Source organism: Giraffa tippelskirchi, chromosome 13 (assembly GCF_054371585.1).
Source record: "Giraffa tippelskirchi isolate mGirTip1 chromosome 13, T2T-mGirTip1v1.2.pri, whole genome shotgun sequence".
NCBI classification, from domain to species: Eukaryota; Metazoa; Chordata; class Mammalia; order Artiodactyla; family Giraffidae; genus Giraffa; species Giraffa tippelskirchi.
The window spans coordinates 120,648,696-120,666,586 of NC_137287.1; positions in this window are offsets into that span (position 1 = coordinate 120,648,696).

Here is a 17,891-nt window from a genome sequence, read left to right on the forward strand (position 1 = left end):
ATCTCAGGCTCTGACTCTGTGCCATACCAAAGAACCCACCATTTATACTTTATCCAAAACAAAGGTTAAAGTAAGTAACAATAATGATCAGCATCATAACAGTGAGCATCACGGCAGCTACCATTTCCTGAATGTATTTAACCCCACCATGACCCTGTAAGGAGGGCATGACTATTCTGCCCATTCTATAGATGAGCAAACTGAGGCTCAGAGAGGGAAAGTAGCTTCTTCAGGAAGTATTTTTAAAATCTGGATTATTTGGGAAATTACTTCCTTCTCCCTCTCTCCCTCTTTCTTTCTTTTAAACTATTTATTTATTTGACTATGCCAGGTCTTACGGCATACAGGATCCAAATCCCTGACCAGGGGTCAAACCAGGGCTCCCTGTACTGAGAGCTCAGAGTCTAAACCACTGAACCACCAGGGAAATCCCGAAGTTTCTTTCTTGAACAGGGCTCTCTTCTGCTTCTCATCTTTCATAGACTCTTCTTTTTTTTTTTGAAATGTTAAAAAAAACTACCATGTTTTTAATTATATAATAAATATTACTGCAAATTATAAACTGCTACATACTGAATTTTTCACAACAATGAGACTATCTCCTGGCTTAATTTCCAGAAATGGAATAGTTGGATCAAAGGTCAAAGATACCTGATTAACTTCGGCAAATATCTCCAAATTGCTTATCCATCAACAGGAGAGGGACTTCGCTGGTCCGCAGGCTGACTCTGCACTCTCAGTGCAGGGGGCCTGGGTTCCATCCCTTCTCCAGCTCTGCCCCCCCACCTTTTTGTTATTGTTGTTTCACTGCTAAGTCGTGTCCAACTCTTTGCGACCCCATGGACCGTAGCCCACCAGGCTCCTCTGTCTGTGATTCTCCCAGCAAGAATACTGAAGTGGGCTGCCATTTCCTTCTCCGGGGGATCTTCCCGACCCAGGGATCAAACCCATGTCTCCTGCATTGGCAGGCAGATTCTCTACCACTGAACCACCAGGGAAGCCCCCCACCTAGTCCTTCCCAAACATCGGTCAGACCGCGTCACTCTCCTGCTTGCACCCTCCACTGGCTGCTTGCCGCAGAGTCCTGGGTGCTGGACCACGAGGCTCTGAGCTTGACTACGGAGAGGCACTGGCGGAGGGAGATGGGGCCGGAAGAAGTAAAAGGGATGAAATAAACCCGCTCCGTCTGCAGAGGCACAGGCTGCCGATACCTCGGTGGACTGGAGACTGTCCCTGGGGCAGCCCTGGGGCCCTTAGCTGAAGCTGGCAGGGCCACGCTGTGAAGGAGCCTGGGTCCCTGAGTTGACCCCGTATGGAACACCTGGACTGGAGGCAGACAGGCTCCCCAGAAAAATCCATGCACTTGTACAAACTTGCCTGTTGGGATTCATTCCTCCTGAGTTCGCATGATTGAAATCCCGACTGTCAGTCCACCTGGGGACATCCTTCTGTCCTTTGTCCTTGCCCAAACATTGACCACACGCAACAGTGAGTGCATCTTTGAGGAGAGACATTCCTGGGACTTTTGCAGTCAAGCCTAGGCTTCCCTGAGGCAGAGGGAAGTTGAGATCAGGAGACCTCATATAGGGCTCACTGCGCTCTGACACGCTCGTGTGTGCAGAGAGAGGGGTAAGGCTTGGCACCGCGTGACCCCCTAGTTTTGCTCTCTGACCACGTCCGGCTCCAGGCCGCTGAGCACGTCCATTCCCTGAATGTCCTGTGCAGGTGATACCAGTAGGCAGGGCAGGCAGGGAGCGCGACTTTCTAGAACCTGCGGGACCTCCCCTGCTTCAGCCCTAACGGTGGTTCGCCCTCGTTGCCAGGTAACTGGTTGTCATAGAGACAGAGTACGCCACAGGATTCCGTATGGTCAGTTACGGCCCATGGGACACTGGAAATCAGAGGCAGAGCTGGGATGCCCGTGGGATCAACGAGGGCCTGCTGTCTGTCTCCAGAATGTCTTCACCGCTGGGTCTGTGGGATGCTCTCCTGGTGGTCTCTGCAGCCTTGAGAGGAGTCCCAGGTCCCTGGGGGTTTCCTTGGGAGATCCTGCTGTGTGCGGCGATGGCGCTTTTCATAGTCAAGAGCCGACGTAGGCTAAGAAGAGGCGCAGAGCTGGCCGAGAGGTGTTCTGCCCGCGCTGAGGTCTACAGGAAAGTCAGGGAGAAGACTGGACTAACGGCACAAGCCTATGAAGCCCTCCAGACGCCCATGGTGGTGGCCAGGGCTCCCACGTTACAAATCCTGTGCTTGGAGGCACTCAACAAAAATCCAAACGGATCATCTCTTGAGGACATGAAAGACTTCCTTGAAAAAGTGCAGAAAAGTGAGCCTTCCTCTCAACTTTCATTTCATGGGCTGATGATGGCTCGTCTCCAAGGACAGATACGGTCACTTGGAGTCATGTCGGAATCCCACCAACTCCAGGTGACCGAGGCAAAAAACATCTTGAAAGCATCTCAGGACAAGGTACGACATCTCCAGGAACAACTAAGGGATGGTATGAATGAAAACGGTCATCTTCAGCAAAGTCTCAAACAGCTCTCCCAAGAAATGGAGGGATGGAGGCACAGGATACAGGGCCTAAAGGAACGAAAAGATTTGCTGGAACGCTCAAATGCGCAAATGCAGCGGCTGCTGGGTGATAACAGGAGCCACCTGAAATCACTCGTCGAAACCACGCTGAAGACCAGACATTCGCCTGACCTCTGGAGAGAGGGTCACGTTGAGATGAGCAACTTGAAAGTGGGAGAAAAAAGAGAAGCAGAAAGTGAGCGTCCCCCAGGGGGCCTGTCGGAAGCTGATCTGAAGGGTCTCATTCATGCTGTTAACTTAAAAGTGTCCTTTAAAAGGAAGAAGAAAGAAAAAGAAGAAATATCCAGAAAACTGTATGAAGCAAATCAAATCAATGAAGAGCGAGTGGGACAAATAAAGTGTCTGCAAACTGAGCAAGCCCCCTTGAAGGTCTGAAAATGCACAGCTGGGGAGGGAGGTTCAGAAGCTTCGGCTGAAACTTGAAATGCTGCCGGAATTACATCAAGAGCAGGTCAAGCAGCTACCGAGGAAGTCAGCTGAGGAGAAGACACGCCGCCTGGAGATGGAGGGGAGACGTCCCCAAGTGTACCGAAGACTGGACTATGCCAGTCAGAAGGGCAGCCTCTACAGGAAGATGGCAGAGGACATAGAGGGAGAGCTGGGGAGAGCCACTTTCTCCTACCGGAGCGAGCTCCTCTCGCAGGAGAGAAGAGCCCGGGAAAGGGGGGCGGAGGCGCTGTCCACCGAGAGGGTGCTCCACGAGCTGCGGAAGGACAACAACCACATCAGGCAGGTGCTGGCCAGTCTCCAGCTCAAGCTCCAGCCTTTCCCCAGCGGAGCATTTGTTCCTGCTGTTCCGTACGCAGCCCAAGGACGCCTGGCAGGATCAGGGTATCCGCTGGGTCAGGAGCTTCCCCAGGAAGCTGGAAGGTCACGCTGGGAGGGCTCAGGGTTCCAGGCTCATATGCAGGTTTGATGCTGCTTCCTCAGCAGCTGGGGCTGTAAGACCCCACCCACAGCCACGCCCAGACATGTGCCTGAGTTCTCTGTCTATAAAAGTAATTTTGATTTATTTCTTGATAGTCTAACTGCTGTGTTAAGTTGATGCTATAACTGTTCATATTCAAGTTTTATGGCATTAGAATGCCTAGGGTAGTATTTTTTCAACTGGAGAGTCCGGTCAACAAGAAAGACCGAGCACAGGCAAAATTAAAAATAAATAAGCAATTGAGTAAATAAAAATAATTGTCTTTCTACATAGTTAAGTGGGGAAAAAAAAAAACACAACGAATACAGACCAGTTTGAATAGCAGGCGACCGTTGGTTGGAAAAGAAACAAACAACACTTTTATGCTTCTTCTTGTGCTTACATACACGTATGACACATGTTCATATCATACATGTACACACACAGGCGCATTTCCGTGAATATGCTTAAGATGCATCTAGTAAGATGCATATACCTGGAGAAGGCCATGGCAATCCACTCCAGTATTCTTGCCTCGGAGAATCCCATGGACAGAGGGGCCTGGCAGGCTGCAGAGACCATAGGGTCGCACAGTCAGACACGACTGAAGCGACTGAGCACACACAAGATGCACGTGGAAATGACCCAGTGAGCGCTCCCCTGGGGCTCCAGTGGTTAAGAATCCACCTGGCAATGCAGGGGGCCCCAGACCGATCCTGCTCGGAGAAGATCCCACATGCCACAGAGCAACTGAGCGTGTGAGTGACAGCTCCCTCAGCCCACGAACCCTAGAGCCCAGGCTTTGCAACGAGAAGCCGGAAGCCCCGGGGCCACAGCACAGTGTAGCTTCTGGTCACCAGACTAGAGAAAGCCCTCGGGCAACAGCAAAGACCCAGGGCTGCCAAAAATAGATAGATAAATAGAATTTACTCCCCCCGCAATGGTACCAGTGATTACCCCTAGGGAAGGAAACTTAGTTCTGGGAGGCAGAAAACTTTTTTTTTTTAAACCATTTTCCTATTTTGGACTTTGAACTCTGTGGACATGTACCCGTGAAAAGTTAAAGGACAAGGATGTAAAATAATTTTATATTCTTTTAATGAATATTCTTTAAAAAAACGTCAATCAGTTAACTGGTTATATAACCAGCCTAACTTCCTGTCTTTGGGACAACAGGCAATAGCGATTTTTTTTTTAATGAGAAAAACTTTACATGCCCATTGTAAATAACGTAACTCACATGAAAAAATGTAAATACCTAACTCCTCTCTTCCCTTTCTTCACCTGTTTCATACCTTGGAGATAACTCTTATTAATGAGTCCATCCGTCCCTCCACCACGCCAACCATCCCATCCACAAGTAGATCGCATAGCATGTGTGGATTCACGATTTGCCTTCCAATTAGCAATGGGGCAGATGCTTTTCCTGTTGGCATATCCTGTCACTCACCTTAGTAGTTTCTTATTTTTTGCATGTATTACAATTTTTCAAAGAAAACACTAATGGGTATTGAGACTTCCCAGGTGACTCAGTGGTAAAGAATCCACCTGCCAATGCAGGAGATGCAAGAGACACAGTTTCCACCTCTGGGTCAGGAAGATCCCGTGGAGAAGGAAATGGCAACCCATTCCAGTATTCTTGCCTATGAAATCCCATGGACAGAGGAGCCTGGTGGGCTACAGAGACCATGGGGTCATAAGAGTCAGACGCGACTTAGTGACTAAACCACCACCACATACCCTGGGCAAAGTTTCTTTACTTTACTGTTTATTTACAAAACAAGAGGGTTAGTTATGTATTTTTAAAACTCTAGTGATAGCCTCACTGACAAATTTAAGACTCAGCTAACTTTAAAAAAAGATTCACATACCAAAATGACTGGTGAAGGTCAATTGTTGAGTCAACTATAGAACTTGGCTTAGGAACCCAAGAACAAAAGTGAAATCAGATACCTTCAGAATGGATGTGCATATTACAGTTCTCTGAAATGTTACATCAAAAGAGAAAATAAGAGATTAACTTATTTCTAATTTACTTTAGACTCAAGCATATAGATGCATGACTTTTCTTAGCAATTAAAATATTTTTTTGGACAGTCGAGAAAGAAAAGTAATGTGCAGAAAGAACAGAGGATGAGCACACAAAAATTTCCATGTGAGGATATTTTTTGCATCATTTTTTCACAATTGGGAAACCCTGGAAGAAACTTAAGTGGCTGCCAAAAATGAATTGGTTGTGGACATTATGGTACAGCCAACTCACAGACCACTGAGGCATAAATGAAAAAGAGTGAGGTCGGCTTATGCGTGCCAGTGGAATGATTGGCAAATGAAACCGCCAAGATCAAGGAAGTATACGCAAGTTTTGGCAAAATTGGTTTTAAAAACACCACCACTAAACACATGTATTGTTATTGTTTAGTCACTAAGTCATGTCCAACTGTTTGCAACCCCATGAACTGTAGCCCACCTGCCAGGCTCTTCTGTCCGTGGGATTTCCCAGCCAAGAATACTGGAGTGAGTTGCCATTCCTTTAAATAAGTATATAGATCTGTGCCTTTATGCCTACCTGCGGGCATCTATGTTCCCACAAGGGACGCAGAGAGCCAAACCAGAGGGAGGAGGGAGTGACCTAACGTTAGCAGCACAGGAGCAGCGGAAGATTTACTTCAGAAACTATTACAACGCTGGGCTCTTCCACCTAAATGCACGCCTCCTGTGTTCCTAAGCGCGTTTCCACTGCAGAAGAAGCACATGCCGGTCAATGACACTAAAATCAGATGCTTTCACCGTCAACATATTTCACTCTTCTAAAAAATAATCTGATGATTTAAAATTCATCCTTAATCATAACAGCCAGCCAGCCCATTTGTGGCTCATTCATTTCCCCCAGAAAACAGTGAATAAACACAGCAGGGTATAAATGCGTATGTCTGGAGAAGAAGAACTTTTACCAGTTCTGTCTTTTCAGAATTCTAAAGTGCAGACCTTACCAATTTCTTTGACCTTTTTTCTTCCCCCCATTCGGATGCATGGCGGTGACAAGGCATTGAATTTCCAGTTTGTCACTAACGCCATAGGCTTTATTATGCCTTTGAACAGAAGCTGGGCTTAAAAAGAAAAGTTTTTCTTAATAAGTAGCTGTTCATCCTTTGATATGCACATCTGGATCCCTCGTCTTATCTCGGGCATGCTAATGCTGCTTCCTGCAGATAATGATAAAAGAACAACTCAAAATAACAAAAAAGGAATAAAATGTGCCAGATGCCTAAAAAATAAGGCGGACAATGCATATAAAAGCAACTGGTTTTTCAATTCCGGAGAATAAACTCTAACCAACAATTGAAGCGATCATTTTAGTGGTCAATTGATGCAAGAATTTTCTTTTTTTTAAGGGATTAGGAAGAAAAAAAAAAAAAAGCAAACATGAGCTGACAGCCAGCACCACATTCTGTTAGAAATTAAGGGGGAAATGTAAGTATGCTGTAAATCACTTTGGGGTTTAATTTTGCTTCTGCCACATTACTCTCTTTTTTCTCTTTTCCCGCATTGGGCTGTGACTTAAACACTACTAATTAACACAATTAAAAGCCAAACAGAAAGGCTGATTCATAAAATTTTCAGGAACTACAGAACATCTCAAACACAGAGAAATACCAAGAATAATATAAGGGACATCTGTGTGCCCATCATATGGGCTTAATGACCACTTTTTCATTTTTTTTTCTTTCTGTCCATTTTATCAGAATAAATTTCCTTCATTCTCAGAAGCAGTCATTCCAAATGTGACTATTTCTTAATTTCAACATCATCTTTGTTTATTGAAGGAAGGTGCTCTTCTTATAAAAATATTATGATTTTCTCAGTTTTGCTGGGTCTCAAAAGAGCTTTCTTCTACTTAGTGTGTAAATGGGCCTGATGTTTTGAAAGTGAGATTAGTATTCAGGAAGAAAGAGTAGAATTGTTATATGTTGAATATACATGTTTGGTTTATAGATATTACTGATGGTTACTATCTAGATGATCTTTGTCCTTTATGGCTTCTTTTCAAAAAAAGCAGTGACTGATCTGTTTTGTCAGTGAGTGCACAGAGCATCAGGAGCTCTGAGGCTGACTGTGAATGATATATTGACAGTCGGGCAAATCAAAACTCCTGCTTTACAGAAACTGCCCCCTAAAACAGGAGCTGAGGACTGTGGGGAGAGCGAAAAGGCAGTGGCGGTGTCTACCTCTGCAGCACTAGGGCAAACTGCGGCTTGGACTCTTTCTCCCCAACCAGACAACACTGGTGAGTTGACTCTGCAGCAGCATGCAGCAGGCATGGGAAAATGATAAACTCCTATTACCGCTGTCATGGCAACTGAAAAAACGGCTGCTTTGGGGGAGCAAGGTCCACAGGAGAAGAAAAGCAAAGACCTCGTCTCTTTCTTCTGTCTGACATCTGTTGTTTAACATACAAAATTGTATTATCATGATGCAAGCTCGCTGGCCGGCACGAAAGCCTGCCTCGGAATTGTTAAAGCCATAGCCCCACCGCTGCCCACTCCCCTCTCTTTACCATAAGAGTATAATTCGACCCTGAGCATTTCCACTGAGGGTGATAAATTCCCTTCCTTTCCAACCCGGGTACAGAGTGTGAAGTGCCCTAAGAAGGTGCAGTGTAGGGAGAAGGGTCTTATGGGGTTGGAGGTGGGGACAACTGACGGATTATACAGCAAAAATCATGCTCTTAATATTGTAGTTGCTTTTCTGAATTATCCGTTCCTCTCTTTGCCCCCCATGTCCCTTCTCTTAAGCGTGCTGGATTCTAAGACAGCAATTTAGGCAGAGCTTGCGACCAAGAGTAGATAGGATACCAGGAGGAATGGGAAACAGAGGTGCTGGACTAAAGCTTTAAACTGGTTACTGCAGGAAAAGAACTAGAAGGAAGTGTACTCAGTGCCTGAATCCTGATTCGGGAGAGAGTGGACAAGAGAGGGTATTTTCTTCTCTATACTGCCCTTTCCAAATTTTTTAAGTCAAGTGCATGTATCACTCTTATGACCAGCAAAAAATCCAGTAAATGTTTCAAATGGGGCTACAGAAATAAGTCTGTGGAAGAATGCCAGTGCTGACACGCGTACAAAAATTCCACATTATCCAAAGTTACCATTTGAAGCAAGTGCTTGGTTCGTATATGTGTCTATACAGATTTTATGTATTGAAATACATATTTACATCTGCATTTTAATATATAAACACATACTTCAATATATAGTACAACTTAATACGTATGTGTTATGTATGTATTTGTAATATGTAACATTTGCATGTTACATAAACACATGCGTCCATGCTAAGTCGCTTAAAAAGTCATGTCTGACTCTTTGCGACCCTGTGGACTGTAGCCCACCAGGATCCTCTGTCCATGGGATTCTCCAGGCAAGAATACTGGAGTGGGGTGCCATTCTCTTCTCCATTTATATAAATACATATAAATGCATATGTATTTATAAGCAAAATACATATTTAATAATATATAGCTATGTGTTAAAATAATTATACTTATTAAAATAATTCACATTTTAATACTTTTTTAGTGAGAAAATTTAAATGAAACTCCTTTCGAACATTTTGCTCCCCATCCCCTCACAGTTGTGTAAACAGAACAAACCAGGGACCAATTTGGGTTGCTTTTCACCATACTGCCTTGAAACAGCTGTTAAGGGTTCCTTTGGGGCTATCCTAAAATAGACAAAACTGAAATTTGGGGAAAGAGGGAGATTAAGCCCAATGATAGGAGAAAATCAGTGACACACTAACAAAAGGAAGATCCTTGATGTCATTCACATCAATCATCGGCGAAGCTGGCAAAAGAAGGCAGTAAAGCAAAACCTGCGGATGGAAGCCCTGGCCCGTCTGAGAGTGCATGGTTTGGAGCAAACAAAACCTGTGGGTGGAAGCCCTGGCCCGAGAGTGCGTGGTTTGGAGCAAGCAAAACCTGCGGGTGGAAGCCCTGGCCCATCTGAGAGTGCATGGTGTGGAGCATCCTCAAGGTTTTTCATAAGGATCACAACCAACGGGCACGCTGGAGGCGGAGATGCAGAAGCAAAAGACGTCAAAAAAGTCAGAACAGCTCTGTTTGTTTTTCCAGACTGTCAGAGTAAAAGTTATGATGTGCCACCTGGGTAAGCCACTAGCAAAGTCCCCAGATAACGTCCAGGGTAAGCACAGGGATTTCTCAGAAGCATTGGGGATTGCTAGAAGAAGAATTTGCTTGGGGGAAGGGAGCTGCCAGGAACCAGCCCCAACGAATCACCCGGGAAGGTTCAATGCTCGACATGACAACAGTCTTATTTTTAATCCTCAACACGCCCCTTTGAGGCAGGTATTACTATTCCCAGAATAATAATGGGGTGGGGGGTGGCACAGTGACTCGCCCCCTGGTGATTCCCTTCTCAGATATCCCAGTATCAGGTCATTTCTACAGCTCTCTTTGGCTTTCAGTGCCATCAGCATAATCTCTGTCAGAGGGCGGGAGTTTTACATTTGCAATTCTAGACTTTTGTTTCTGCTGGGTTTCCGGCAGCCCACTGCTGTTTTTCACATCTCTTAACTGCACATCAAACGAATCAAGCCCTAGAACTAGTCCTAAGGTGTTTCCTGGGGAAGGCGGGGGTGGTTCCTGGGGGATTTCTCTCTGCAGTTTGAGATTTTGAAAGGCATAACTTTCTGGTCAGGGGCGAGAAAGTTCTCTGAATCAATTCAAACCCCCACTTTCTTCCCTCCGGAGTCATTTCACTGGGTGCTTGGGGGCTCAGACCTGCTTCCTGACAGTCATGAAGTCCTAGCAAACCTGACTGTGCGTTAAAGCACCTGCTGGGTTTTCCAAAAATGAGGATTTTTCAGGCTAGGCTTCTGTTTTACAGGAGCAGATACTGATGGCAAGAGTCCCCTCCCTCGAGCCTCAGCCATCAGCAAGAACTACAGACAAAGGAAAATACACACTAATTTGAGACTCATTCTGATTACTGACCAAGTGCCATCTCTGTAGATGCCACCTGCGCTGAGACCACCTCCTTCCATCATTCTGCAACTCCCAACCTTGTCAGCGTGCACAGGTGACGTCATTTCCTTGTAAGTTTGCTTCTCCCACCAGGACGGCAGCCTGGCCCTCTTCACAGTCACGGCGCCCGGGGGTGCCTGCACAGCTCAGAGACTCGGGATGACACAAGTGAACGAAGGCCTTGACCACAAAAAATTCGATCAGCAGGCAGGGACCCTGGCCCTTTCTGAACCTGATCTTCTTTAGTACAGATGCGGGAAGGCAGCTCAGAGCGGAGCTCCCCGGTGAGCCTCAGCTCAGCTGCCGCAGGGCCGCGGAAGCCTTCACCTACTCCTAGGACATCTGGGCTTTTTAGATGCTGAAAGATGTGTGTGGCAGCATCTTTGCTACAGCATCCTAGTAGCAAAAAACTGGAAACAAAAGGAATAAATGCTGGCAAAGCCACACTATGGAATATAATAGAGTCGGCCCTTTGAATCCTTGGATGTGGAACCCATGTGCAATCATATACTACGTTATTTTACATCAGGGACTTGAGCCATCTGTGGATTTCAGCATGGGCGGTAGTAGTCCTGAAACCAGTTCTGCTAAGGTTACCAAGTGACGGTTACTTATTGTACGACAATAAGTAAAAAAAAAATGAATAAATCTGTAAGAATTGTGTCAAGTGAAATTCCATTAAGGATGATGAAGTGACAAGAATAAAACGCACTAATGTGTAAATACTATCTCATTTCGGGAAAACAATGATAGGTTATCCTTGTCAAGGATTACTTAAACCTGGATAAAAATATGAAATGATAGCAACTTCATTGTGAAGACTGCTGTGTGCAGGGGCTGAGTGGGGGAAGAGCGGAGAAGATTGTGGAGAAGAAGGGAGACGTTGGCAGAAATCAAGGGAAAAAAGAGGAAGAAAACTAGATGGCTGTGATACTAAAATCATGTATTTATGAAAATTATATAACTATGCACGCATGTATATAAGAAGAACTGCCTTTTTTTCTTTTAATATGAGATGCACCTGAAATGATGGAAGAAACTTTGAACGTAGTTTTTAGGAAAGAAAGATGAAGAAATAAGCTAATGTTTAACTTAGCAGTTGAGTAGAAAGAGAGACAAAGTCAATGCCAAGAAAGATGGAAATAAAAGGAATCACCTATCTGAGATTTTTAAAAACGGAAATGTCGTAAAGCTAATATGGGACGTTAGTGTTGCTTATTAAGGATGAAGAGGACAGGGATGCTCATGGTGTTGTTTTTTCCTACTTTTCTGTGTTCTTACACTTTGTTAGAAAAAAAATTACATCACAAGACACATTCAGCTAAGTGTCCCCGTGAGGGCCGCCCTCTCCCAGAAGCAGGAGGCGTGCCTCCTGGGGGCGATGAAGTCAGGGTTCCTCCTCTGTTCTGGGGGCTGCTGCCCCCCAAGCCAGGACGTCTACATCAGCGGAGGATACAAACAAACTGCGGCACCCCTGATTCTGATTCTCCTCTGCCTGCCTTCGCTTCTCTTCCTACTGCCCCCTTACGGAAGGCATCTCTCAGAGTTTTGCCTGATTTTGGTATTTCGGGGGTTGAGCATATTGTGGGGACAGCTGGGGTCCACACTCTGGAGCTGCCAAGGACTAGCTGTGCGATTTTCTTCAAGGAGGAAAGGAGAGAAGGCAGGTAATGTGCTTGAGGCAGTGCTTGGCGTGGAGAAAGGAGCCTTCTTTCTTCCTCTCTCCGTGGGTTCTATTCCTGTATCTGAGTAGCTAATTCTGAAGTCTGCCTTTTCTGCAGGTTTTACTTCTGGAAGGTTCTCCAGCCTGCCTACTGTCACACCAAAACTATGCAACTCCTTCTAAGCCAGGCAGTGGGCACCCAGCATGGTAAATAGACACTCACACCGGTATTCCCATGGGTCCAGTGGGGAGGGTAGATATGGACTCCGGTGTAGTCCAGGGACTAAAGTGTTGGGCTAGCAGGTCCTCCATCTGACTAGCTGACTGAAGCTCAGTCTTCTCTTATGGAAAACCAGCATTACAAACTGGGCTTCCCTGGTGGCTCAGTGGAGATGCAGGTTCCATCCCTGGGTAAGGAAGATCCCCTGGAGGAGGGCATGGCAACCCACTCCAGTGTTCTTGCCTGGAGAATCCCAGGGACAGAGGAGACTGGCGGGCTACAGTCCATGGGGACCCAAAGAGCTGGACGTGTCTGAAACGACTTAGCATGCACGCACAGGCAGTCAGTGTTGGGCTTTTTGTTTCTGGAGTGTCTTCCTTCGTTACAACCATGAGGCCACAGTCTTTGATGGTTTCATTCACCATAGTTTTCTTAGAGCCTTGACTAGTACCTGGCATATACAGGTATTCTGTAAATATTTGTGGAGTTAATTCCTTTTGTCTTATAGTTGGGCTTTAGAATTTAAAAGAAAACCCACTTGCTTCCTTCCTTAAGAGGAGATATTTTTAGGGGTCTATCTAAAGAACATATCTAGACATTGAATTTTTGGGTGGTAGGAAATTCACACCTTCGGTTTTAACTAGATGTCACCAAATGTTTTCCAATGGGTTGCATCAACTTTCAAGAGAAGTTTATAAAGGGTCTCCTTTGTCTGAATTCTTTTTTTTTTTTGGCCATGCCATGGTGGCATGTAGGATCTTAGTTCCCTGACTAGGGATTGAATCCAAGCCCCCTGCACTGGAAGCCCGGCCTTAACCACTGGACCATCAGGGAAGTCCCTTGTCTGCGTTCTTTCTAGGATTGGGTATGATCAGACTTTTAAATGCTCCACCAAAGATTTCTCTTGAAAGGGGAAAATGCGAATGAGCTGTTTTCAGAATATATCACACCTTTAAACGTTTTTTAAATACTGTGACTAGATTTTGACACTGTTATCACCCCAGACCTCAGCTCAGATGTCCCCCTCTCCCCTCCCCCAGGCCGGTCCCAAATCCCTATAGAGGCTGGTTTCCTCTTCAGTCACCTTCCGTCCCATCTCTCTGTTTATCTCCTGCATGAAGCACTGGAATCAGAAATAATCTTGTGAACAGTTCTGATTGATTGCTTTCTCCTCAGTGGGTCTACAAGGGCTCTTATCTGTCATCACCAGATTTCCGAGCCTAGTTCAGAGCCTGGCACAGGGTAAGGATGTAAGAAATACTTATAGAATAAATGAAAGACTATACGACCTTATACAAAGCTAAAGCCATTTTAGACATTTATTAGACATCGGGTTTATTTTTTAAAATCTTAACAGTATTAGGCAAGTACTGTTATTAGATAATCTTCCTCTTTTATTTCACCCTTACCACTTCTGAACCACAGATTTCATAATGCATTCAATAAGTGATTGATAGATCACTTATTTGCCAGTGACTGTGTCTTGAAAGTCCTCATGGGATGAAGACAGAATTATATATCTGCAGTTTTGCTGGAAGTGGGGTTGGGTGACTGAGCCAGAATGAAATATGGAATCTGGCTTCAAGAATTTCTCAAAAGAAGGAACTTATTTTCAGTAGATAAGCAATCAGTTCAGTTCAGTCGTTCTGTCATGTCCGACTCTTTGCGACCCCATGAATTGCAGCACGCCAGGCCTCTCTGTCCATCACCAGCTCCTAGAGTCTACCCAAACCCATGTCCATCGAGTTGGTGATGCCATCCAACCATCTCATCCTCTGTCGTCCCCTCCTCCTCCTGCCCCCAATCCTACCCAGCATTAGGGTCTTTTCCAATAAGTCAACTATTCGCATGAGGTGGCCAAAGTATTGGAGTTTCAGCTTCAACATCAGTCCTTCCAATGAACACCCAGGATTGATCTCTTTTAGGATGGATTGATTGGAACTCCTTGCAGTCCAAGGGACTCTCAAGAGTCTTCTCCAACACCACAGTTCAAAAGCATCAATTCTGCGGCGCTCAGCTTTCTTCACCGTCCAACTCTCACATCCATACATGACCACTGGAAAAACCATAGCCTTGACTAGATGGACTTTTGTTGGCAAAGTAATGTCTCTGCTTTTAAATATGCTATCCAGGTTGGCCATAACCTTCCTTCCAAGGAGTAAGCGTCTTTTAATTTCATGGCTGTAATCACCATCAGCAGTGATTTTGGAGCCCAAAAAAATAAAGTCTGACACTGTTTCCACTGTTTCCCCATCTATTTCCCATGAAGTGATGGGACCAGATGCCATCATCACAGAGAAGATGCCATCATCACAGAGAAGCAATAGTGGGAATAATAATGGGAGCTAAAATATTCTGGATGTTTACCATGTTCGAGGCCCTGAACTAGCTGCTGTACGTGAATTAAATTTTTAATCATCAGAAGAACCATACAGGGTAGTTATTGTTAAAGTGCAGTCACCTCTAGGTCCATTTAACTTCTCTGAATTCTACTGCATGTGTGTGGGGAGAAAAGAGGGAGAGAGAGAGAGAAAAAAGAAGGATTTAAATTACCTGGGCAGGGACTTCCCTGGTGGTCCAGTGGCTAAGACTGAGCTCTCAAAGTAGGGGGCCTGGGTTCGATCCCTGGTCAGGGAACCAGCTCCCACATGCTAAGCAAGGAATTCACATCAAGTCTCTAAGAATTCACCTACCACAGCTAAAGATCCCGCATGCCGCAATGAAGACTGAAGATTCCGTGTGCTGCAACTAAGATTGGGTGCAGCCAAATAAATACTAAAATAACTAAACAAATCACCCAGGCAATCGTGTGCCCTATTACAAGGGAGAGGTGGGGTGGGTGGCCCCTGGTCCTGAGTTTTGTCTGGTCCTTGCCTGCTCTACTGTAACGGAAAGGATGGTCAAGGGTAATTTTTGATCATGCTTGATTTTTTCCCCTCTACACATTAGCTTTTAGAACTAATGCTTTTGCAAACGGAGGCTCAGAAGAGCTGAATGTCTTCTATAGAAAAGTTACATGCTTGCACAAGCAGTTTCAACAACTATTGGGACCAGTTTCTTTGATCCTAACACATCTCCTAAATTTGTCACCATATTTTAGTTCCTTGACACAGGTACTTGCTGTGAGCACTTTGCATGCGTGCTAAGCCACTTTAGTCATGTCTGACTCTTTGCGACCCCATGGACTGTAGCCCACCAGGCTCCTCTGTCCATGGGATTCCCCAGGCAAGAATCCTGGAGCGGGTTGCCATGCCCTCCTCCAGGGGATCTTCCTGATCCAGGGGTTGAACCTGCTTCTCATATGTCTCCGTCACTGGCAGGTGGGTTCTTTATCACCAGCGCCACCTGGGAAGCCCAAAGTAAAAGTGTTCGACTCTTTTGCAACGCTATGGACTGTAGTTCTCTAGGTTCCTCTATCCATGGAATTCTCCAGGCAAGAATACTAGAGTGAGTAGCCATTTCCTTCTCCAGGGGATCTTCCCGACCCAGGTGAACCTGGGTCTCCTGTATTGCAGGCAGATTCTTTACCACTGAGCCACCAGGGCACTTTAGTGCATCAATTATTACTGTTATAGAGATCATTTCCTCCAGGAACACGGAACTGAGCAAGCTCTGGGAGAGGTGCTGAAGACTGCAGTGAAGTCGCTTTCACTGGAGGTCTTTTTAATAAAATAGATTCTAAACGGACTTGAATTTGTTAGATGCACTGGAGACAGGGGGAAAGAAATCTGGAAGGTTATTCTAAACTCAGGATTCTGTGACCATCTCATTGTTTCCCAGACTTCCTTGATCACAGAAAGCATTTGCTAAAAACAAAAACAACAACAAAAAAGAAATGCACATCCAAGGAAACAAAACAAAATCAAACATGCCTGGCACGTAGGACACACTCAGTACATATCTGTTGAATAAATGATGGGAGGAAAAAACTCACAAATTGAAAAACAAAATGTAGGACCTGATCTTTGCCAATAACCTTTCTCAAACCATATGTGTTTCTGTCTTATGTTGGTACATAAACACACACACAGCTACACCTCTTACACAAGTTTGTATCACCATAGCGAAAATCTTTAAAGGTGTTTAATGAACTGTTTAAAGTAGGTCCTCTTTGGGGCTTCCCTAATGGCTCAGTAGGTAAAGAACCCGCCTGCCAATGCAGGAGACACAGGAGCCGAGGGTTTGACCTCTGGGTCGGGAAGATCCCCTGGAGAAGGGAGTGGCAACCCACTCCAGTATTCTTGCCTCGAAAATTCCGTGGACAGAGGAGCCTCCAGGGTTGCTGTCCATGGGGTCGCAAACAGTTGGACACGACTGAGCCCACCTCGTTTGTTTGTTGTTGTTTGGGGAGAGAGAAACTGTCTTTGCTCCTAAAGTGCTTGAATCTTAAGAAGAGGAAGAGACACCCGAGATCTCTCTCTTCTTCATATCCGTGCACAGTGAAAAGGCCACGCGAGGACATGGCCAGAAGTTGCCATCTGCAAGTCGGGGAGAGAGCCCCCACCAGAACCCAATCTTGATCTTGGACTTCCCGCCTCCAGAATTGGGTGTGGTTCTCTATGATGGAAGCCCAGGTGGACTCATACAATGAAACAAAGAACAGCGCTACCCAAGGGAGGGGACCACCCTGCGTACAGACAGCAGTGTGGATGGCTCTCCCTCTGCGCATGTAAAGTCGCAGGTATGTGGCTGGTGGGATTTTGAATCCAGCACAGGTGACTTCCAAAGACTGTGCTCTTTGCCACCATGGGGTGGGGGGGGGGGGGTCAGTCCCATAATTTGAAGATTGCTCTACAATATGCTTTATTTCAAGTTTGAGGCAGTTCCACTTCTCACTTTGTTAAGGGAGCCAGGAGAGGGAAATCCTGTGAATTTCCCTTTATCAGGATGTTTTTCATTACAAATACCAACAGATGGATGAAATTTGGCTCAAACTAGAAGTCCATCTTTTACTTCACACTTAACAAGAACTCAGAGGTTGACGGTTCCAAGACTGGTTCGGGAGATAACCAACACCATTAAGAAACCAGACCTCTCTATCTTTCCATCCCATCATTCTTGTCATTTTCACTTTGTCCCTGAGTGTCCTCACAGTCACAGGATGGCTGCTGTAGCCCCAGCACCTCCTCCTACAACAATGTCAAAGGCAGGAAAAGGGGGGAGCATCCCTCTTTATAGAGAGGAAAATCTTCCTTTAAAGTCCTCTAGCATGTTTTCCTGTTTCCCCCCTTGCCTGTGGCCAGAACTGGTTTACATGCCCACTTCTAGAACATTCTCTGGCAAAAAAGCCTCAATGGATGGGTGGAAAGGTGTTGGGAACTCACTTTCCTTGAGCATCCACCTCCAGATAACCTGAAGAAAATTCAAGATCTGGATTGCAAGGAAGAAAAGGAGGGTGGCAGTTGCGTATGTGACTGAGATCTTTGCTTGCAATCTTGTTTCAGGCAAAGTTCACCTGCGA